This window comes from Bos taurus, chromosome 22 (genome assembly GCF_002263795.3).
Source record: "Bos taurus isolate L1 Dominette 01449 registration number 42190680 breed Hereford chromosome 22, ARS-UCD2.0, whole genome shotgun sequence".
Classification (NCBI taxonomy): Eukaryota; Metazoa; Chordata; class Mammalia; order Artiodactyla; family Bovidae; genus Bos; species Bos taurus.
Window position 1 is genome coordinate 32,989,449 of NC_037349.1, and position 23,218 is coordinate 33,012,666.

General features: G+C 39.1%; 1 protein-coding gene and 1 non-coding gene across 2 annotated transcripts in view; one reads left to right on the forward strand and one right to left on the reverse strand.

Moving 5' to 3' along the window:
• Positions 1-23,218, reverse strand: part of TAFA1 (TAFA chemokine like family member 1) — a 508,893-nt gene that overhangs the window by 24,164 nt on the left and 461,511 nt on the right.
• LOC112443532 (U6 spliceosomal RNA) lies at positions 22,824-22,930 on the forward strand. The gene has a single exon (XR_003031944.1). It is a non-coding gene; the product is annotated as a U6 spliceosomal RNA (small nuclear RNA).

The following is a 23,218-nucleotide window of genomic DNA, read 5'->3' on the forward strand; positions in this document are numbered from 1 at the left end:
AACAGAGACCAACCTGCATCTGCGTTTATTGATCAAACTGAACAATGTGAATTGGATTTTGGGAAGTAATGGCTGATGTAGCCTGTAAACAATGCTTGGTTTCTACCAAGCATTGAGACTCCCTAGGCTACTATCTCCTATGCCACTCTCAAAGGGAGGGCTAATTTCATAAGAAGCTCACATCTACGGCTGAAGAGGTTTCATTGGGAAAGCAAGTGAGGGGGATAACATTTGCTGAGCAAATCTTAAGTACTTTATAGAGTATTTCAGCTACTGCTTGCAGCAATTCTGGAAAAGCTATTATTATCCACATTTTATAGGAAGGTAAGGTTCAGATTTTAAGTAAACAGCCCAACTTGTGGATGGCACAAGTTAGGGTACAAACTCAGGCTGAGTCCTAACTTCTTATGCATTTTTAAAATTCCAGAATGCCTGTTGGAAGCACAGGTTTGGTGATACCAGCGTCAATTTGTAACATAGCTGTTGTTTTCACACACCTAGCATCTGTTTCTTTGTCTACTGGCAACAAGATACTAATTTTCCTCTGTGGAACTACTCTCCTTACAATGTTAGTCTGATGTTTTAGGTAAATCTGATCCCACGCTATGGAAATAGAGATGGCACATGACCAGGTTTGTCCAATCATATCACTGTATCTCTCTGCAGGTTAGACTGTTGCAGAAAATTAGAAAAATAGCTACTCCTCTCTTTGAGATCAATTGGGGTTTCCCTGGTGGCTTAGCTGGTAAAGAATCGGCTGCAATGTGGGAGACCTAGGTTTGATCCTTGGGTAGGGAAGATCCCCTGGAGAAGAGAACAGCTACCCACCCCAGTATTCTGGCCTGGAGAATTCCATAGACTGTATAGCCCACGGGGTCGCAAAGAGTCGGACATGACCAAGCACTTTCACTCTTTGAGAATTAAAGTATTGTTGCCTTTCTGCTGAACCTAGATGGCCCTAGTAACTTGCCTGACCAAACAAATGCAGCAGAAACGGCATTCTGGGATTTCTTATGGTGGGTCCTGAAAACCCTTGTAGCTTCTATCTGTTCTTGGAATCCTCTCTCTGGGAGTCCTGGATCATCTTGTTAGAAGTTCAGCTATCCTGAAACTACCATTTTGGAAAAGGGCATAGACACTATGTTGATAATCCCAGATGAACCCATCCTTCCATCCACCCACTTTAAGCCAAGGTAAATGAGCCATTTTGGACCAGATCTGTCCAGTCTAGTCACCAGCTAAATACCATGCAGTAACCTCTGTCAATGTCATAACTGAAGAATCAACCTGCTGACACATTCAGATTACTGACAAATAAAATCATAGGATGTAATAAAAAAATTATTGTTTTAAGACAGTAAGTTGTGGGGTTATGATGCAACATTAAAGACTAGAACAATCTCTTTGGCCACAATGATTGGTTTGGGGATGGGTTGCAACCTGAGTCAATGAATGACATTCATTCCAGGAGTTCTGTTAATTCTATTGGGAAAAAGAACTCTCCTTTCATTGCTTGGTGGTGATTAGGTAAGAGACAAAACTGGGACTACTGGTAGCATTTTTATTACTACTGGTGCACAGCTTGTTTGAGACTAAGGCCAACGGAGAAGCAACAGGAGAAGGATAGAGAGAGAGAGGGAGTGATGTCTGAAGATAATCATAGCCTTGGCCTCTTATTTCACAGCAAAATAAACTTTTTGTTTAAATCAAATGAAATCTGTTTCTTCCAACTGAAGAAGCTTCTACCAAGGAAAGCTATGTTAATGGGATAAAGGTGAGATGGAAAGAAAGAATGCAAACAAGGGAAAGAAGGACCACTTGAAATTAACATCAAGTCACAGTTTCAGAAGTGGAAGAATACAAAGAAAAAGGCAACTTAAGGACACATCTACAAATAATTTTTCCAGGCCTATATAGGAGGGCTTTTAGCTCAGAGGCCATTCTGATCTTTCTAATTGTACTTCTAAATATAAAAGTACAGATGCATAGTGTGATTAAAAGGAAATGGGGAAAAAATAAACAAGCATGATGGTTAAAACCATTAGCTTATGTCTCAGTGGGTAAGTTACTTTGATGACCTGAGGTCTATTTTCCTGGTCTGTAAAATGGGAATAATAACTGTCCTGCTTCCTTCACAGAATTTTTAATTAAACTCTGTTTAATTAAACAGAGTTAGTGCTTTTGGAGGCAACTGGAAATAGGCAAGTAAAGTTGTTTAGAGCTCACAGTTTAGGGGAGGACTTATTTGGCTGTACTGGTCTTTATGAAATAGACGTGTGTCAGCAGGAAAGACAGGTCTGTCTTCTGAAAATGAAAGTTGCTCAGTCGTGTCCGACTCTCTGTGACCCCACGGACTACACAGCCCATGGAATTCTCTAGGCCAGAATACTGGAATGGGTAGCCTTCCCCTTCTTCAGGTGATCTTCCCAACCTAGGATCAAACCCGGGTCTCCTGCATTACAGGTGGATTTTTTACAAGCTGAGCCACAAGCTGACTCCCGAAGTTAATGCTAAAAATGTCCTATGCCAATACAGTCAAATACAGTATCCACTGGCCATGTGTGACTGTTTACATGTACATTAATTACAATTAAATGCAATTAAAATTTAACCTCTCAACTTCACTAGGCACATTTCAAGGGCTTAAGGGCTATATATGACTATGACAAAGGAGGCAAGAATATACAATGGAGAAAAGACAAGTCTCTTCAATAAGTGGCACTGGGCAGTGTGGAATAGAATATTCGCATCACTATAGACACTTCTATTGGATAGCACTGGCCTACTATACCTGACGTTCAATCAGCCCAGCATCTACCAGCCATCACATGGCGTACATCCATCTACTGTCACCAGCAGCACCCTGCCACTTCTGCTCTGAGCTCCACATCCTTTTCATGTCTTATGCTCGCCACTCTGGAGGCACTTGTGAACTCATGTAAAGTGGACTGAAGTCCTAAGAAGACCTGAATTCTAGTCCAATATCTAATACCGATGTAGGTGACAACTTCAGCTGATCATGTTATGTCATTAAATCTCAGATTCCCATCTGTAAAGTGGGTATAGCACTCACTTCACACAGTTGTTGAAATTGCACAAGGGAGCCTATGTGTTTTGAAAATGTACAAAAATCAAGATTAACAAAGTTCTTAAAAAGTTAATTTTTTTCCTCAAGAGAAATTTTTCAAGATCTAATTTTATAACATATCAATAACAACACAGTCAAGATCATTTGCTCTGATATCAGATAAAATAATTATTTATTTTAAATTTGCTTTAAATCCCATTTTAGCCACTCACAAGTTGTATAATCTTGCACAAGTTTTTAAGCACTTTTAATTCCATCTTTCTCATAAAATTGAAGGCAAGAACCTACTTAATACTTAACTATTTAATACTGATGCTGTGCTGATTAAGTGAGATAACATGAATTAAGAATTGTAACTGACACACAGAATGGATTAAAAAGTATCAGCTGACCCTTCCTGTCCTAATGCCTCCCAGGCCATTGCAAGGCTTTCAGTCATTAAATAGATACAACGACTGTAGGAGTGTATCTGGACTTCTGATGGTGGGTAAAGAAAATTATAGAGAGCTAATGATCCTACTAATTTTTTAAAAGTGTATTTTCTTAAGGTAGTTGCTCATTGTGCTTAATCCTGATAAAATAGTCTTTACTTTTAAAAGTTAATGAATGATTTGTTAAAAAATTAATTTTATTTATTGAAATATGGTTGATTAACAATGCTGTCTTAATTCCTGCTGTACAGCAAAGTGCTTCAGTTATATATATATATATATATATATATATATATATATAATTTTCCATTATGGTTTTTCAGAGGATAATGAGTATGGTTCCTTATGCTATAGAGTAGGATCTTGCTGTTTATCCATTCTCTATACGGATAATTTGCATCTGCTAATTTGAAAGTCCCAGCCCATCCCTCCCCTGCCTCCCTCCCTCTTGGCAATCACGAGCCTATTTATTCTCTGTCTGTGAGCCTGTTTCATAGATACATCTATTTGTGTCATAGTTTAGATTCTACGTATAAGCGATACCATATGGTATTTGTCTTTCTCTGCCTGGCTCGCTTTACTTAGTCTGATGATCTCTAGGTCTGTCCATGTTGCTGCAAATAGCATTATTTCAATGACAGATGTTTTTTTAAGGAGGTTTTTTTTTTTTTTTTTGAAAGTCCTTCATTTCTATACTGTGGGAGATATATCTATGTCTGCTACATGATGAAAGAAATAGAGTGAACTTTGTAAACAAATCAATAGGTCACAAGCTCTGTGGCAGCACGTGAAATGGTTGAAACTTTAACTGTGGAGTCAGGGAAACCTAGATTTACATAACCTGCTTTAAGTTATATGACTTCTGAAAACCTTGGTATCCTCTTTCATCTAATAGGGATAATCATAGTGTTCCTACCTCAGAGAGTTGTGTGAGTGATTAAATGTTAAACAGTTGATACAGGAGTTTAGAAGAAGTCCTGCCATATATCAGTGCAATCATGCATTGTGCTTAGACACTCAGTCATGTCTGACTTTTTGCGATCCCATGGACAGTAGCCCACCAGTCTTCTCTGTCCATGGGATTCTCCTGGCAACAATACTGGAGTAGGCTGCCATTTCCTCCTACAGAGGCTCTTTCCAACCCAGGGATAGAATCCGAGTCTCAAGTTTCCTGCATTAAGTCCCATATAAGCACAATGTATGTTGTTAATGATGATGATGGTTACTATCATTGCTTATATTACCCAGAACCATTCCTGGCACATATTTGGTTTTAATTTGAATAGTTAAGTATATTGAGAGTTATAGTAAAGCTAGATAAATTATTTTAGTAAATTAAGTTTATCTATGGTAACTAATACTACCATGAAAAAGTAAAAAAATTATGAATCTAGGGAATATTAATCCATATTTAAATACTAATATTCCTGAAAAATTTTGAAATAATGATTTTTTATAATATAATTCTTAATATCTATTTTCTTAGAGTAATTAAGAGAGTTCTTAGAATCACTTTATAGGATAAAAACTCATGATATTTGCCCAGATCCCACACTCTTGCCTCTGTTCCATTATTTTAATTTTATTGTTTTGATATAAGGAAAATGGGTTCCTTTTCTAGCATATTTTTAATCAACTTCTAGAAGAAATAAGTAATTTCAACTTGACTGTTGGTAGAAATATATGATTAGAAACCTTGCAAAACTATGAAGATAATTATGTTAATAACATTTATGACAACTGCATTTTCTAATAGTATTATTTTCACATTTGTTTCCATACTATTACTTCATGTTTAAATTTATTATAGCAAGAGGCTGAGCCTTATTTCCATATTTATTGCTACCCAGATATTTATACTACATGCTTATTTAAGAAACAGCAATGGGTGCAATCTTGAATGTGGAAAGCAAGTGAAATACGATTGCAAAAAATCTAATGAGTTTTTTCCCCTTTCAGGGGCAAGGAAATGGCACAGTGGAGAGATGCATTTGCAATTGAGTCTTCTTAATATACGCTCTGGAAAATCAATACGATAGATACCTGACCTTTTTCTTGTTCTTTGGAATAAGCAAGAACACACTAAAATCAAAAGGTGTAAAATCCTAAGGATTGCAATGAGCTCATTTACATCAGGGAGCAAATTTCTATTTACCTGATAGCCAAAGAAGAATAGTACCTTGTCGATTCTTCCCCTTTACTCTTTCGTAGAGCTCGATAAATCTGTCACTTTCCTGCATTTTTATTTTTGTTTTATTCATATTTTCTCTTTACTATGTAAAATGATACAGTGGAAAGAACATTGAATTGGGTGTCAAAATTCCCCAGCGTAAGTCTACATTCTGTTGGTAATTAACTATGTCACCTTGTTTGACTTACTCAACTTTTTGAGTTTTCATTTCTTTATCCCAAGAAAAGAGTGAACTCTGAACTTTAGACACAGCATAAAATCTGGTAGTATCACATGGTAGTATTACACAGATGCCCTGAGACACAAAAGTGGGACATGCAATGGTGCATGTGATCAACCATGGGTGATTCTCTGGGTTAACAAGGAAGCTACTTTCCAGGAGACAGAGGATTAAACTGCTTTCACTTCAAAATCCTTGACTTTTTGAGCAGAGGAAAACTATCAAAAAGGACTGTGTGTGTGTGTGTGTGTGTGTGTGTGTGTGTGTGTAAGCAATCACTTTATCACCTGAAAGCCTCCTCCACCAGGAATAGCGCAAAGCACTGGGGATACAGGGATGTCCAAGGCACTGTCTGCTTTCTTCCTTTGAGTTCCTCCAAGTCTAATGGGAGATAGTCAGGTTGAGGGGCAATTGCAGTTTAGTGTAATAAGTTCTACAGCAGAATAAGCACAGGTGAAGGCCACCAGACTCAGCCTTGGAGGGTGATCAAGGAAGATGTCTGTTAGGAAACAGTGATGCAAAGGAGGAAAGGATGGAGCACTGGAGGCAGAGGGATCATCTTTATAAATGTCTGAACATGAGAGGAAGCATGAAGCAAGGAGGTGGGAACAGATCATTAAGGATCTTATAAGACATGACAATGGCATTAGATTTTATCCTGGCTTGATGGGGAATCAAAGTTACATACAATGTGGGTTTTCCACTGGAGTCCAGAAAGGACATAAACTAGTTATAATAACCCTCTGAAGCCAGGCACCTCACAGCCCAGTTGGCACTTCAATTGAGCCTGGTAAGACACTGAGCAGAAGATGTAGCTACGAACTCCAGACATACAGAAACTATGGGTTAACAAACACTTGTTAAGTTGCTAGATTTGTAATTTGTTATGCAGAAGCATAAAAATAATATAAGATCATGGAGATGAATTTAAAATATGGCTCTTGAACTTGAAAAATGTGATTATAAGATTATATTATAAGGTTGTTAGTGTGATTATAAGATGACGGGTTTGTTATGTCAGGAAAGGTGAGAAAACTTGTTAAAAGATAAAAAGCAGAAGTCAGAAGAATATAGCTTGTATCATGTATAACTATCTCCCTGACAGAGGTTCTTAACTTTCTATGTTTTCTAAACACTAGGAATTTGGGTGGAAACCTGAAAGGATTAGACTGACTCTGTCTCTGCAGTTATCTCATTTTGTACTTGGGTATCCTCCCAAGCCTCCTCATAGTTTAGTGTTAGTCGCTCAGTCATGTCCAACTCTGCAACCCCATGGGCTGCAGCATGCTAGGCTCCTCTGTCCATGGAATTCTCCAGGCAAGAATACTGGAGTGGGTTGCCATTTCCTTCTTCATGTCACAGTTTGGGTACAGCCATTTGCTGCCTTGACTCTGCTCTCATATCCAGAGGAGGTGGCTCTCCCATGTTTCAGGAAACATACTCAGACCTTAAGTACCTGCTTCTCAGAATGTCACACTTCTTACCTTCTAACACATGCAGCAAAATGCACTCTGTTCTTAGCATTCCACACAATCCATCCATTACGCCATCTGACAGCCTTTTCTCGCAATTTTTAGTTTTGAGTAAATAGCCCCATTTTTAGCAGGAGCAATTTTTATTTTTCCATCATATTTTGATCCTTTAAGGGATTGCAGTACACCTGTGCACCATAGCACAAAGTTGCAAGCATTATCTCTCAACCTTGCTAATAATACCTTTGGATAGATTTTTACTGGCCATTGATATTTTGGTTGATAAAGTTGGGGGAAAATATAAAGCTCATGAGCCAAAATGTTGAGGTTAGATGGCAAATTTTTAGTAAAGGGATAAGAAAAGGATTGGTAACCACCATTCAGACATGGTAGAGGATTCACTCTTCCTTTGAAAGAGACTGAGTCAGAGTGAGGACACTGATATATGGTGACATGACAGGGGACAGTGGCAGGCCTCTTGTGACTGTGCTCGTGTGTACCAGGTGAAACTAATCAAGTCAGCCGAAACTCTCAATGGCAGACACTGCAGGACAGTGTGTCTGTCATGCCTGGATCCTGGTTACGATCCTAGTTAAGGTGTTCAGGAACACAATCTGAGTTCAGGGAGGTCCTCCCCAGGACAGAAGCAGACAAACACAAAACTGCCTGCTCTGTGGACAGTTTGTGTTTAGAGCAACTCAGCTTAGGGTGGCCACGGGGGAGCCCTGCTAGTTTTCAGAACAAAGGCCTGGCAGGCAGTTTCTTTTTTGGTCAACCTAGTGAACTGGGCGAGGGAAGCTTGGCTGTTCATAAGATCTTTATGTTTGTAAAGATCATAAGAAAGATCTTTTCAGAAAAATGCCTATAGCAGACAAGGACGATGGAGAAACTCCATGGCTGGACTTATCATTTGCTTTTTATTTGGTTGTACGTAAATGAGACTAAAATGTGATCATTCGTCTTTTCCTTGTCCCTTCACCACAAATTTATGCTTTAAAAATAGAACCATCAAAAAGAAAGCAGTCAGAAAGTATGCACTAAGATTCAGTTTTCTGTGCACTGGATTAATTTTTTCTGTGATTATCAAGTTATCCAGATTATATAATGATGGTACAATGATGATGACCATAGCCATCATGGTGGTGGACAGCATCATCAACTATTTACTTCATCATTCTTTCTGCATTGAGCACTTAGTTCAAATCCAAAAACAAATCCATCAGTGCTGTTTCACTGGCTTCCTTTCCAAAATATGTATTATCAGAAAACGATGCCTCTTTCTGGGGAAATGCACACATAATAGCTTTTTGCCTGAAATGCCTCCCTAGCAGGAATGATTCTTGTAATGATTTTTTTTTTTTAATTATTAAGGTACAACTCACATCACTAAAACGCACCACTTTAGCCATTTTCAAGTATTCGATTCAGTGGATTTTAGTGCATTCAAAATGCACAACTCTCACCACTATCTAGTTCAAGAATATTTTCATGATCCCCGAAGGAAACTGTGTACCCATTAAACATCATTCCCCATGTCCCTCTCATCACAGCCCCTGACAACCATTGGCTTCACCTGCACTTAGGACTTGCCTATCCTGGATACTTACATAAACAGAATTATACATTATGTGGCCTTTTACATATGGCTCTTTCAAAAAAATTTTTCAAGTTCATCCATGCTTTCAAAATTCATCTATGTTGTAGTATATACAGTATCTTACCTCTTTTTATGGCTGAATAATATTTTTTCCCTTGTGTCTGTATCACATTTTGTTTATCTATTCATCTATTGAGGGACATTTGCATTATGTCCCAAGTGAAGTGAAGTGAATTCGCTCAGTTGTGTCCAACTCTTTGCGACCCCGTGGACTGTAGCCCACCAGGCTCCTTCGTCCATGGGATTTTCCAGGCAAGACTACTGGAGTGGGTTGCCATTTCCTTCTCCAGAGGATCTTCCCAACCCAGGGGTCGAACCCGGGTCTCCTGCACTGTAGGCAGACGCTTTACTGTCAGCCACCAAGGAAGTCCTTCTGGCTGTTATGAATAATGCTACTCAGAGCACTTATGTAAAGAAGTTGATTTGAATATGTATCTTCAATTCTTTGGGGCCTTAGAATAATTTTCAGGGTTGGTTTTGAGTCTTTGAATGTGGTCAAGACAAGTTTTGGCAACTATCCTTTTTTGCATGTTATTATTTCTAAGAGCATCAAGAAGAAGCTGTTTGACTCAGTAGATTGAAGGTAGCAGATGAGAACATGTGTGGACGAGTTAGGGAGGAAGAAATGTACAGAAAAAAGAGCTTGGGGCTGGGACTCTCTGAAGAAACAGAATTTCTCATAATCTGCTATATCGGTAGTGTTTGGGATTGTATCTACTTGCCTATGACTACCAGTTTGTCTATATTCATCTGTGTTCCCAGGAATAAATACATTCTGTTTTTATTCAATTACTCAATGTTTAGTAATCCACCAACTGTGTGAAATAATTAAGACTAATAATCACAAATTAAGACATTTGACGTAAGGTTCCATTAACAACTATTTTGTGTTTGATGACAGTCTTTGTTTCTGTGTGTTCTAAGCAAGGAAGACCTATATTTATTTTTCCTAGCAGACACTAAAAAGTGTAATCATAATACTTATCTGTAAAATGGAGTTAATAATAGGTTAGTTGTGAAGTTTAAGTAACTTAATGCTTCTAAATTAAAAGGTGTTGCCCTTAATGAATCAATCATTATTATCATCACTATTATTCATTCAGTAGACAGTAGTAAAGGCAGTATTTGTAAAAGCAAATCAAACCATATTGTCCATTTGGTTAAAACCCTTCGATGCTTTTCCAGTTTATGGACTCAGGAAAGAATTCGTGTGTCCTAAGGCCTCACCTGAATGATTCTGCTTCTAACTTTCCAAATGTTTTTGGACTATTTTTCTTCTTGCTTCTTCTCTCCAACCACGTTGGCTTTATTTCCTAGAACAGATCAAGATTTTCCTGCCTCGGGGACTTGGCGCCTGCTTTTTCTTCTGCTGGGAATATTTATAGTCTACGTTTCTCTCGGCTAACCATCCACGGTCCTTCTTGTGGAACTTTGTCTCAACGCCACTTTGTCGTAGAGGCCTTTTGCTAAAGGACATCCTCCATTATTAATCTCTATTTTTTCTCCCTTTTGCTGGAGTTAAACGATAGCCTAATTATAACCTGCAGTGATTTTATTTAATTACCCACTGACTACAGTTTGCTCCTCTCTCCTTTCAAGTCTCTTGAAAGAATCAGTATCTAGCTCAGTGTTTAGATATTCATGGTATATATTTATTAAATATTTCCTAAATAAATAAACTCTTCAAATAGTTTCTATTTTCATTTCTGGAAATGAGAGTTAGGCAAGCCTTAAGTATTTTATAATTATTTTATATCTTATCATGGTTGGGCTCATTAATTTCTTTATTATAATAACATTTAAAAATTATTTATTCGTTTCTTTGCATATTTTATTACTTTTCAATAGTCAAAGGATTTGAGATGACAATTTTTCAAGCTGGAATTCATTTAAGGCACATTTTGAGGTTTCAGTATTCATTTTTAAAGAGTATCAAGAAAACAGGATATTAAGAGGAAAAATCAAAATCCAAATTCTATACTAGATATTTGAAGGAATTCAGCTTCCCCTTCTCTTGAATAAGAAGAGTTTACCTTACGCCATGTTCTAAGAGTGAGTTTCTTACAATAAAAAGAATAAGTTTCCCATTCTCTTGGTAGCTGGGTTACAAGTTCCTTTTGGAGAATCATCCCATTGCTACTCCCCATCCACGTGCTTAGATATGGGTCTGTGACTTCTTGGATAATCATAAACTCACAGTCTTCTGGTCACAGGGATTGCTTGAAGTAGGAATTGGCAATTTTTTTTCCTATAAAGGGCCAGATGGTAAATATTTTGGTCTTTCAGGCTGCACAGTTTCTGTTCAACTACTCAACTCTGTGCTTGTATCATGAAAGCAACCTAGACAACATGTAAAGAAATGGTCATGGCTGTCTTGTAATAAAACTGTATTAGCAACTCATGAGGGACAAGATTCGGTCTGTGAATTGCCATTTGCCAACCCCTGGCTATGGGTCTACAAGTACCAAAAGTGTGAATAACTGTTTAGAAAATTTTATATCACTTTAACAGAGGAATTTTATGTATTTTTTAAATATAATTCTTTTCCTTTCATTTTTATGCTAATTCATATTTAATTGTATTTTACAAAATTATTGGTCCATTACACACTGGATGTTTTAAAAAAATGATAAAAAGGTCCTCATGATGGAAAGTTTGAGAAGCAGTGGCTTAGAATACAACACAGGGTAAGGAAAATTCATCAGCCTGATTCAAGCCAATCCAAGACTTGTAGGAAGAGACCCATTTTCCCCCTTGGCACTTAAACCTAGAAATTGTGAGCCTGCAGCTATTGGGCCACCTCAAAGAGTCCAGGAAGGAAGGAAGGCAAGATATTGGAAAGCACAACCAAGAGGTGGACAGAAATCAACTGTGATGACATCACTTGAGACCTTGATCAAGTCTTCAGCTTGGTACTGCTTATTTGCTTTTTGTCTGTTTCCCCAACTGGTAAGTTTTACCACTGAAATTTACTTGTATGTAAGCCAATAAATCCCTCCTCCTCCTTAAAAAAAAACCAGTTTTCATGGCGTTTTTGGCCACTTGTAACCAAAAGAATCTGACAAATATAAATTTGCTTACCTTTCACTTCCATTAACTAACTGTGAGACATTGGGGGAACCACCTCCCTTACTCATATATTTATTTCCCCAGCTATAAAAATAATGAAGTTTTACCAAGTAAGACCTTAGTTCTCAAGTCATATCATTGCCAAAACATATTAAAAATGACTCGAATACTCATTATTGCTTCAATAAATAATACCTTTAAAAATTAACATATAAAGGGTTTCCATAGAAAGTACTGCTCCAGATAATCATTATTCCTCTCAGTTTTGCCCTGACAAATAAGTTCCTTAGTATACATGAAAATTCTGCATGGATCTCAAAAGATATTTTATACCCAGGCTGCTTTATGAGAGGTGGGAGAAAAGGTATCTCTTTAATGATTTCTACAATTCCATTTTAATCACACAAGGTTGACTATTTTGACTTCTACCAGGATAAAGGGGGAAATGTTGCAAAAGAGAAAATTTAATACCTTCTAGGCTCCAGCCAATACATGTCTTTGCTGGAGATAGGCTTTCAAGGTTCCAGTTCTAAGGAAATGTTAAAGAACATCTCCTGTACTCATGAAAGTCCCTGAAGACCATTAAAAAAATTACTTTATTTATTTAAATTGGAGGCTAATTACTTTACAATATTGTGGTGGTTTTTGCCATACATTGACGTGAATCAGCCATGGGTGTACATGTGTCCCCCATCTTGAACCCCCCTCCCCCCTCCCTCCCCATCCCATCCCTCAGGGTTGTCCCAGTGCACTGGCTTTGAGTGTCCTGTTTCATGCATCGAATTTGGACTGGTCATCTATTTTACATATGGTAATATACATGTTTCAATGCTATTCTCTCAAATCATCCCACCCATACCGTCTCCCACAGAGTCCAAAAGTCTGTTCTTTATATGTGGGTCTCTTCTGCTGTCTCACATATAGGGTCATCGTTACCACCTTTCTAAATTCCATATATATGCGTTAATATACTGTATTGGTGTTTTTCTTTCTGACTTACTTCACTCTGTATAATAGGCTCCCGTTTCATCCACCTCATTAGAACTGATTCAAATCTTTTTAATAGCTGAGTAATATTCTATTGTGTATATGTACCACAGCTTTCTTATCCATTCATCTGCCAATGGACATCTAGGTTGCTTCCATGTCCTGGCTACTGTAAACAGTGCTGAGTTGAACACTGGGGTACATGTGTCTCTTTCAATTCTGATTTCCTCGGTGTGTATGCCCAGCAGTGGGATTGCTGGGTCATATGGCAGTTCTATTTTCAGTTTTTTAAGGAATCTCCACACTGTTTTCCATAGTGGCTGTACTAGTTTGCATTCCCACCAACAGTGTAAGAGGGTTCCCTTTTCTCTGCACCCTCTCCAGCATTTATTGTTTGTAGACATTTTAATAGCAGCCATTCTGACCTGTGTGAGATGGTACTTCATTGTGGTTTTGATTTGCATTTCTCTGATAATGAGTGATGTTGAGCATCTTTTCATGTGTTTGTTAGCCATCTATATGTCTTCTTTGGAGAAATGTCTGTTTAGCTCTTTGGCCCATTTTTTTAATTAGGTCATTTATTTTTCTGGTATTGAGCTACATGAGCTGTTTGTATATTTTTGAGTTTAATTCTTTCACTTGCTTCATTTGCTTTTATTTTCTCCCACTCTGAAGGCTGTCTTTTCACCTTGCTTATCGTTTCCTTCATTGTGCTAAAGCTTTTACAGTTAATTAGGTCCCATTTGTTTATTTTTGCTTTTATTTCCATTACTCTGGGAGGTGGGTCATAGAGGATCTTGCTGTGATTTTTGTCAGAGTGTTCTGCCTATGTTCTCCTCTAGGAGTTTTATAGTTTCTGGTCTTACATTTAGATCTTTAATCCATTTTGAGTTTATTTTTGTGTGTGGTGTTAGAAAGTGTTCTAGTTTCATTCTTTTACAGGTGGTTGGCCAGTTTTCTTAGCACCACTTGTTAAAGAGATTGTCTTTTTTCCATTGTATATTTTTGCCTCCTTTGCCAAAGATAAGCTGTCTATTGGTGCGTGGATTTATCTCTGGGCCTTCTATTTAGTTCCACTGATCTATATTTCTGTCTTTATGATAGTACCATACTGTTTTGATGACTGTAGCTTTGTAGTATAATCTGAAGTCAGGCAGGTTGATTCCTTCAGTTCCATTCTTCTTCCTCAAGACCATTTTAAAGTTAATCACCCTAACAGATGACCCACTAGAAACACATTCTACTTCAAATATTTCCTTCTACATGCTGCTGCTGCTGCTGTCGCTTTAGTCGTGTCTGACTCTGTGCGACCCCATAGACGGCAGCCCACCAGGCTTCCTGTCCCTGGGATTCTCCAGGCAATAACACTGGAGTGGGTTGCCATTTCCTTCTCCAATGTATGAAAGTGAAAAGTGAAAGTGAAGTCGCTCAGTTGTGTCCAACTCTAGCGACCCCATGGACTGCAGCCTACCAGGCTCCTCCGTCCATGGAATTTTCTAGGCAAAATTACTGGAGTGAGGGTGCCATTGCCTTCTCCTACCTTCTATATGGAGGCCACTAAAATTAGTGAAGTTGCTCAGTCTTGTCTGACTCTTTGCGACCCCATGGACTGTAGCCTATCAGCCTCCTCCGTCCATGGGATTTTCCAGGCAAGAATACTGGAGTGGGTTGCCATTTCCTTTTCTAGGATATCTTCCTGACCCAGGGATTGAACCCAGTCCCCAGCATTGTAGGCAGATGCTTTACTGTCTGAGCCACCTGGTAGCTCAGTTGGTATAGAATCTGCCTGTGATGCAGGAGACCAGAGTTCGATTCCTGGATTGGGAAGATCCCCTGGAGAAGGGAATGGTAACACACTCCAGTATTCTTGCCTGGAGAATCCCATGGATGGAAGAGCCTGGTGGGCTACAGTCCATGGGGTTGCAAGAGTCAGACACAACTTAGCGACTAAACCATCACCACCACCACCACTAAAATAGTATTCTTTCAAAAAAAACCAAAAAAACAAAAAAAACACCAAAAAACTTTGGGGAGGGGGTGCATTTTTATGATCCAGAATAGACTTTCAAAAAATCCTCTTTTTAAATTGGCTTTTGAAAGAAAACTGTGTCTTCATGCCATCTTGAACTTCCAGTGACATTTTGGGCTCTGCAATTACCATGTTTTCAGTCACGAATACCCTTAGCCTTTTTGTTGTTGCTGTTGTTATTTTTTTTTAAATAATAGACTCTGCTTTAGGGAGATACAGCCTCTCATACCCACTTAGCCAAGTGTGCTTTTCTGAATTGATATTCATGTTTTGCACAGCTCCAGCACTGTACTCAGCTCCCAGCACCCATTTCTCTCTGTGATTTCTAACCCAATACTTACTGAGTATAAATATCTTTGAACATGGGGACATCCCAGTGCCTGCTTTGATAGATATGTGTAGAATGGATGATTACAAAGTAATACTTATTACTTAAGATTCTCTTCATTCCAGGTGTGATTACAAATACTTTTCATACTTCTAATCCTAACTGGAATCCCATGAGGTAGACACTTATGCTATGCTAAGTCACTTCAGTCGTGTCCGACTCTGTGTGACCCCATAGATGGCAGCCTACCAGGCTCCCCTGTCCCTGGGATTCTCCAGGCAAGAACACTGGAGTGGGTTGCCATTTCCTTCTCCAATGCGTGAAAGTGGAAAGTCAAAGTGAAGTCGCTCAGTCGTGTCTGACTCTTAGCGACCCCATGGACTGCAGCCTACCAGGATCCTCCGTCCATGGGATTTTCCAGGCAAGAGTACTGGAGTGGAGTGCCATTGCCTTCTCCGGGTAGACACTTAGGGCTACGTCTATTTCACAGAAGAGGAAGCAGAGGCACAGAGAAGTGATTTTTTTCAAGGTCATATGACAGTCAAATATTGCTGAGTCAGGATTCAAATTCTGACTCCAAAATCTCTCAACTTTTTTTTATAATACCAGGGACTGAACTCCAAGCCACTGTTAGTGAAGAGTCTACTGACTACCAAGCAAGGGATTGGTAATCAGTGTCTCTGATAGGCGATGCTCCCTGGAGTAGCATCAGATCCAAGTGGATCTTTGGTGAAAATTCCATTAGTTGGCTACCAACTGGGGATAATTATCCAATGGCAAGTGATTCCAGAGTATTTTTCTTCATCCACACCACCACCTCCCAGTGCAAGCTATTATACTCTTCTTCCTGGGCTACATGTGTATCCTTCCCGCCCTTTCTATAATAAACAGTCAGAGCCATTTAAACAAACAAATCCACCATTCTCTGTCACTTTCCTTATCCAAAACCCTCACTGTATTCTACATATCTTTAGGAAAAAGTCAAAATCTTCACCTGAGTGTAGAAAGTCCTGCTTACTTTTCCAGACACCTCTCAAGCTTTTTTGACTGAATCCAGTCACACTCCATCTGCTTTCATTTCCTGGAGGAAACATGCTCTTTCCTAGCTAAAGATATTTACTCTGGCTGCTGCTTTAGTCGGGCACACCAACACTCTGTGCTTCCAACCATCCAACTGTGTTTGTGACCTGCTGTCATAGGTCCACTCATCTTTCCTTTTGGTCTCAGCTTGGCCAGAAAGGATTTTCTTGATATATTCCAGTCCCAGATCATACTAGAGTCCTCTAAAACGTACCATCAAAGTCTTGCTTCTCTGTTTTTTAAACTCCCCTTATGCTCTTATAATTACACATTGAATATCTGTCTTCCTTTCTTGCCATATCTCCAGTACCAAATATCTGTCATAGTGCTGATACTTCATACTTGTTGAGTGAATTAATGGACATATATTAAATAATTAAATTGTGTCACTTCTAGGAACCATTACCTTAGAGACAATAAAAGGCTTAAATATGTCTTGAAAATGTGAATAGTTGGTAGAGCACTGAAATAGTTTACCCAGGAACACAGACAATTAAAAAAAAACAGTGATATTATAATAAATGCTAATATATTCCAAGTATTTACTATGTAAAAGGCATTTTTCCAAGAACTGTGAACAAACTGCTCATTTTTGTTTTTGATTTTCATTGGCTTTTTCCTGAAGACCAAATCAGAAGTCTCTCATTTTCCTCCTAAAAACTGGTAAGAAACACCAATATCAATGGTAGTGGCAGTGTTGGTAACAGTAAAGATGATGATGATAATAGTGTTGCTGATGGTATCTTACTATATGCTATATTCTTTAAATGCAGGACAATCATATGTGGTCCTAAGGACCACTTAATGAGACAGGTAATATTGTTACCCACACCATAAAGATGAAGAAACTAGATAGAGAAGGGTTAAGTAACTGTCTCTCTCTCTCTCTATATATAATATATATAGTAAATATATTATCTATATTAAATAGATAATACAGGCATAGTCAGGATTCATATGAACCCAGTCTTGACATTCATAGCTGAAAACAGCAATATGCTCTTTCCATTTTGGGGGTTAATAGGCTCTTCTGTGTGGCTCTTGCTTAGTGTCTCTCCTGAGGCTGTAGTCAGTTGGGATCTTTAGACATTTAAAGCATTCACTAGTCTCAGCATCAAAGATGGCTTACTTGGAGAGCTGGCAGCTGCTGCTGCTGTTGGCTGGGAATGCTTTTGAGACTGCTGACTGGAGAGCCTACACGTGACCTCTCCATATGGCTTGGACTTCCCACAGCAATGAAGCTGGGTTTTGATAGGGATCATTCCAACAGGGGTAATTTCACAATATCAGGGGAAACTGCAAGTCTCCTTAGAGGCTAGAGTTATAAGTTTAGAACATGACTATTCTCACATTCTATTGGTCCAGCAAACACTAAGGAAATCCCAGGGTGAAGGGAAAGGAGTTACACTTAAAGTCTGGACATGCAGAGCAGCACACGTACACACACGTACACACAGAGGGAAGAAATTGACGAAGACCATCTTGAAAACTATCTTCCTTAAGATACTATGTTGTTTCATAATTTATTTGCACTGGCACTGATACTCTTTAATGCTGATCATGGTGGATAAGAAGGTAAGCCTTGCTACCTTTCCAGGTCCCAAAGGATAACAACTTCAAGCATTCTTCACACAAACCATAGACACAGTGGTATTTGATTTGAGAAGGTCTGTTTGTCTTTTTTTTTCTCTCTTGCTTGAGGGAAAGAAGTTTCACTATCATTCTATTTCAAGAGGCAAGTGGGAAAACCCTGCAGAACAAACAGGAGCCCTTCAAAGGATGCCTCTTAAATCACTGTCCATGGAGATCACTTTTCCCTTTAAGCCTGTGAAGAAAGTTTGGCGTTTCCTCACTTGCTTTGATGTAAATTCCTTTCTCAGTTTCCTTTCTTTTTTGGTCCACATGGGAGCCAAGGGAGCATGTGTCTCTCTGAACCCTCACAATCAACCCTGAGTTGCTTTAGATATCTGTCCTCAGGCACTGCCTGCAGCAGTGTGGACTCTGGATGGAACTGAAAGTGGGCCCCCCTAACCCAAAATGATTGAGAATGGCAGCTGGTGAGCTGAAAATTCTGTGAAAGCAATAAATGGCAAGTTGCTACATAAACCTCATATACATTTCGGCGCAACTTAAAACTACTAATTGTACAATTATTTGCCAACTTAGAAATGAAAAGCTGAGGACTTTTCTCAAAATAAGAGTCCAGATTTGGAGGTTCCAAGTAGTCATTCTTGCATAAACTACATTTATTAAGCATCATGCTTGATGCCAGTTTTGTTTTCTTTCAAGTAAAATGAGAATTTAAGGGAGAACACAAAATACTTCCAAATTTCTAAATGATTTTTCCCATGTACAAAAGGGTAATGTTTCTCTCTAATGGAATTTTTCAAAATATTAAATTATGGATTTTATATAAAATTGAATCGCATATTTCAATAGCAAATATAACAGGCATGAAAAGTTTTGAAAACACTGACTCTTGGTAAGTATACAATTCAACAGGTGAGAACAGCGAATACTCAGGGGAGCTAGAAGGTGACCTAATAGAAGCCTCACTGCACTGCTGGTCTCCACTGGGATATTTTTACAGAGGGAGGGACAGTCTCCATTCACCTGGTGTTTGGGTTAGAGGTCAGTTAAGAGAGCATCTGGTGTGTTTCTTTGTTTTCCACTGTGGCTGTAACTTAGCCCCACAGAAACTCACATTGTCCGCAGTCCAAAGGAGAATCAGCATGACCTTTGCCAAGTCCTAGGAAATCTAGGCCTTGTTTAAATAAATGTTATCACTTTTAATAGCATGATCCATGTGCCAGGCCCTGTATAGCTGTTTCATGTGATTTATCTAATTTTATCCTTCCAAAACCCCTATGAGATCGTGCACCAATTAGAAATTGCATTAAGTTGTATTAGTGCAAGAATGAAAGTGAAAGTGAAGTCGCTCAGCCATGTCCGACTCTTTGTGACCCCATGAATTGTGGCCTAACAGGCTCCTCCGCCCATGGATTTTCCAGGCAAGAATACTAGAGTGGGTTGCCATTTCCTTCTCCAGGGGATCTTCCCAATCCAGGGATCGAACCAGGGTCTCCCGCATTGGAGGCAGACACTTTAACCTCTGAGCCACCAGGGGGCTTAAAAAGAAGTTTGATTTCTTCTAAGGAAGGTAACTTAAAAGGTAAACAGCCATGGGCTTGGAATTAGGAATTCATCCATCACGTGTGACTTCCATTTTCAGAATTATTGCATGATCCAAGATGACCACTAGAGTCTTCACATCTGTTTTGTGACAGCAAATGGTAGAAGGGAGGAAAGTTCTCTAGAAGGACTATCTAAGATCTAGAACTTATACTGCAAAGGCCATGCTTGTCTGTGATGGGAGTCTGGGGTACATTTTTAGCTGTGCAATTTGATACTCAATTTGAATATGGGTTCTTCTACAAAGCAGGAAGAGAATGGATCCTGGCCCTCAACTATTAGACAAGGACCCAGCTAGTTCTTTTTACCATCTCTATTGTACAGAGAAGGGAACTGAGGCTTATCAAGGTTTAGATTCTTGATCACAAAGGTAGTTAGTGAAAGCCTAAAAGTTTTAGCAGGCGAGGTGTTATATTTAATCATTACCATCAACCCTGTAGTTGATACTATTGGCTCTAATTTTCAGGAAACAGACTTAAAGAGGTTAAGCTCACAAATGAATACATGGCAAATAAGATCATACGTGGAATCTGGTTTGTCAGATACCAAACAGGGATCTCTAAACTATTCTGCCACACTAATACCATTGCGTGTTTTAGGAAAGAGTCAACAGAGATTCCTGGCACCATCTCATCCCTCTACACTAAGTCCCCAGGGGATGTTGCTCACTGAATGAAAATACCAGGTATCGTCAGTTGTGTCTGACTCTTTGTGACACCACGGACTATAGCCCACCAGGCTCCTATGTCCATGGGATTCTCCAGGCAAGAATATTGGAGTGGGTTGCCATGCTGTCCTCCAGGGGATCTTCCTGGCCTAGGGACTGAACCCATATCTCTTACATTTGTTGCACTGGCAGGCAGGTTCTTTGCCACTAGTGCCACCTGGGAAGCCCATTTACAATATATAACTAGATATGATTCATTACCCACTCCAGTACTCTTGCCTGGAAAATCCCATAGACAGAGGAGCATGGTGGGCTGCAGTCCATGGGGTCGCTACAAGTCAGACACAACTGAGCAACTTCCCTTTCACTTTTCACTTTCATGCATTGGAGGAGGAAATGGCAACCCACTCCAGAATTCTTGCCTGGAGAATCCCAGGGACGGGGGAGCCTGGTGGGCTGCTGTCTGTGGGGTCTCACAGAGTCGGACACGACTGAAGCGACTTGGCAGCAGCAGCAGCATGGTTCATTATCCTTAAATCTGTTTTCATTCTTTCTAATTATGGCAAATAGATGGGGAAATAGTGGAAACAGTGGCTGACTTTATTTTTGGGGGCTCCCAAATCACTGCAGATGGTGATTGCAGCCATGAAATTAAAAGACACTTACTCCTTGGAAGGAAAGTTATGACCAACCTAGACAGCATATTAAAAAGCAGAGACATTGCTTTGTCAACAAAGATCCATCTAGTCAAGGCTATGGTTTTTCCAGTAGTCATGTATGGATGTGAGAGCTGGACTATAAAGAAAGCTGAACACTGAAGAATTGATGCTTTTGAACTATGGTGTTGGAGAAGACTCTTAAGAGTCCCTTGGACTGCAAGGAGATCCAACCAGTCCATCCTAAAGCAGATCAGTCCTGGGTGTTCATTGGAAGGACTGATGTTGAAGATGAAACTCCAATACTTTGGCCATCTGATGCAAAGGGCTGACTCATTTGAAAAGACCCTGATGCTGGGAAAGATTGAGGGCAGGAGGAGAAGGGGATGACAGAGGATGAGATGGTTGGATGGCATCACTGACTCAATGGACATGGGTTTGGGTAGACTCCGGGAGTTGGTGATGGACAAGGAGGCCTGGCGTGCTGCAGTTCATGGGGTCACAAAGAGTCGGACACAACTGAGCTACTGAACTTAACTGAATCACGCAGTATCTAAATTTGCTTGATCATAAAAAGTCATCTAAAATGTTTGTCAAAAAATAAATTCCCCCAAAATAAATAAATAAATAAATTCCCAGTTTTTTTCCCTGGAGATTATACTCAGTAGATGGAGTAGAGCTGAGAAATCCATGTTGAAAACCTGCTCCAGCTCATCCTTACAATCAGGCTAATGTGGGAAATATATTTACATAGTTTAACCATATGCTTCCACTTCTACTGCTAAGTTTCCAGGAACTTGAAGGTGAAAATGTCTTCCTGCAATAGTTTCTTTTTTTAAAAAAAGGTTTTCCTTCCAACACCAAGAAAAAAACCAAAATGTTTCTTCTTGATTTTCTCTTGCTTTCTCTACAAAATAAATATGGAAACATCACAAACAATCATTTAGAGTCCAAAGTCACTTATCTTGAAACTTCAGGACTAAAAAGCCATCCATGAATAAAATGAAGAATGAAAGACTACAGTGAAACAACAGAACTTGAGCAAACACTCCTTTCTGATTCATTCATTGGTTTCTTCTTTCATTCACGGAGAGATCAGATGAACTCAGGAAAAAAAGAGGGAATGCAGACCATCAGAAAAGCAGCTTGCTCAGAAATTCTCTTTGTAGTCTGGCTTCCCTTTGCTTTGTTTCTCAACTTTTATAAAAGAGAATCTCAGTGACACAGAAGTCTTCTTTGAGTGTTTTGGGAAAGGCTTGATGCGAAAAAGTGCACTGGTTGAAACAGACTAGAGTCAGAAAGAGGCACTGCTTCTTAATTGATCACGACTCAATCACAGGAGGAAAGGGAGTTTTGTTTACAAATCTAATTTATGAAGCAATGTAGTTATAACTGGGGACCCGCAAGGACCAGTCTCCACACAGAGGTGCAATATACAGAGGAGAAAACATCTCATTCTCTAATTTCTAGTTTTGTACATGTTTCCATTTCTATCTGATATTCATGAAATAGTGCAGAAGTGCTAATCTATAGATAAATATGCAAGTATACATAAATTGAGGGTATGTACTCCAACTTTTTTTTAACTGATGAGATATGTGATCAATACAATTCGATGTAGAACAACTTATCTTTAGTGAGCTTCAGAATCACCTAAAAGATGTTAAAATGCAGATTTCTGGGATGTATACCCAGAGATTCTGATTTAGTAGGTCTGTGGTCAAGTCTATGAAATTACATTTTTAACAGTTTCCCAGTGCTCGCTTCGGCAGCACATATACTAAAATTGGAACGATACAGAGAAGATTAGCATGGCCCCTGCACAAGGATGACACGCAAATTCGTGAAGCGTTCTATAATTTTTACAAGCAATAAATGCTGGAGAGGATGTGGAGAAAAGGGAACCCTCTTACACTGTTGGTGGGAATGCAAACTAGTACAGCCACTATGGAGAACAGTGTGGAGATTCCTTAAAAAACTGGAAATAGAACTGCCATATGACCCAGCAATCCCACTGCTGGGCATACACACTGAGGAAACCAGAAGGGAAAGAGACACGTGTACCCCAATGTTCATCGCAGCACTGTTTACAATAGCCAGGACTTGGAAGCAACCTAGATGTCCACCAGCAGATGAATGGATAAGAAAGCT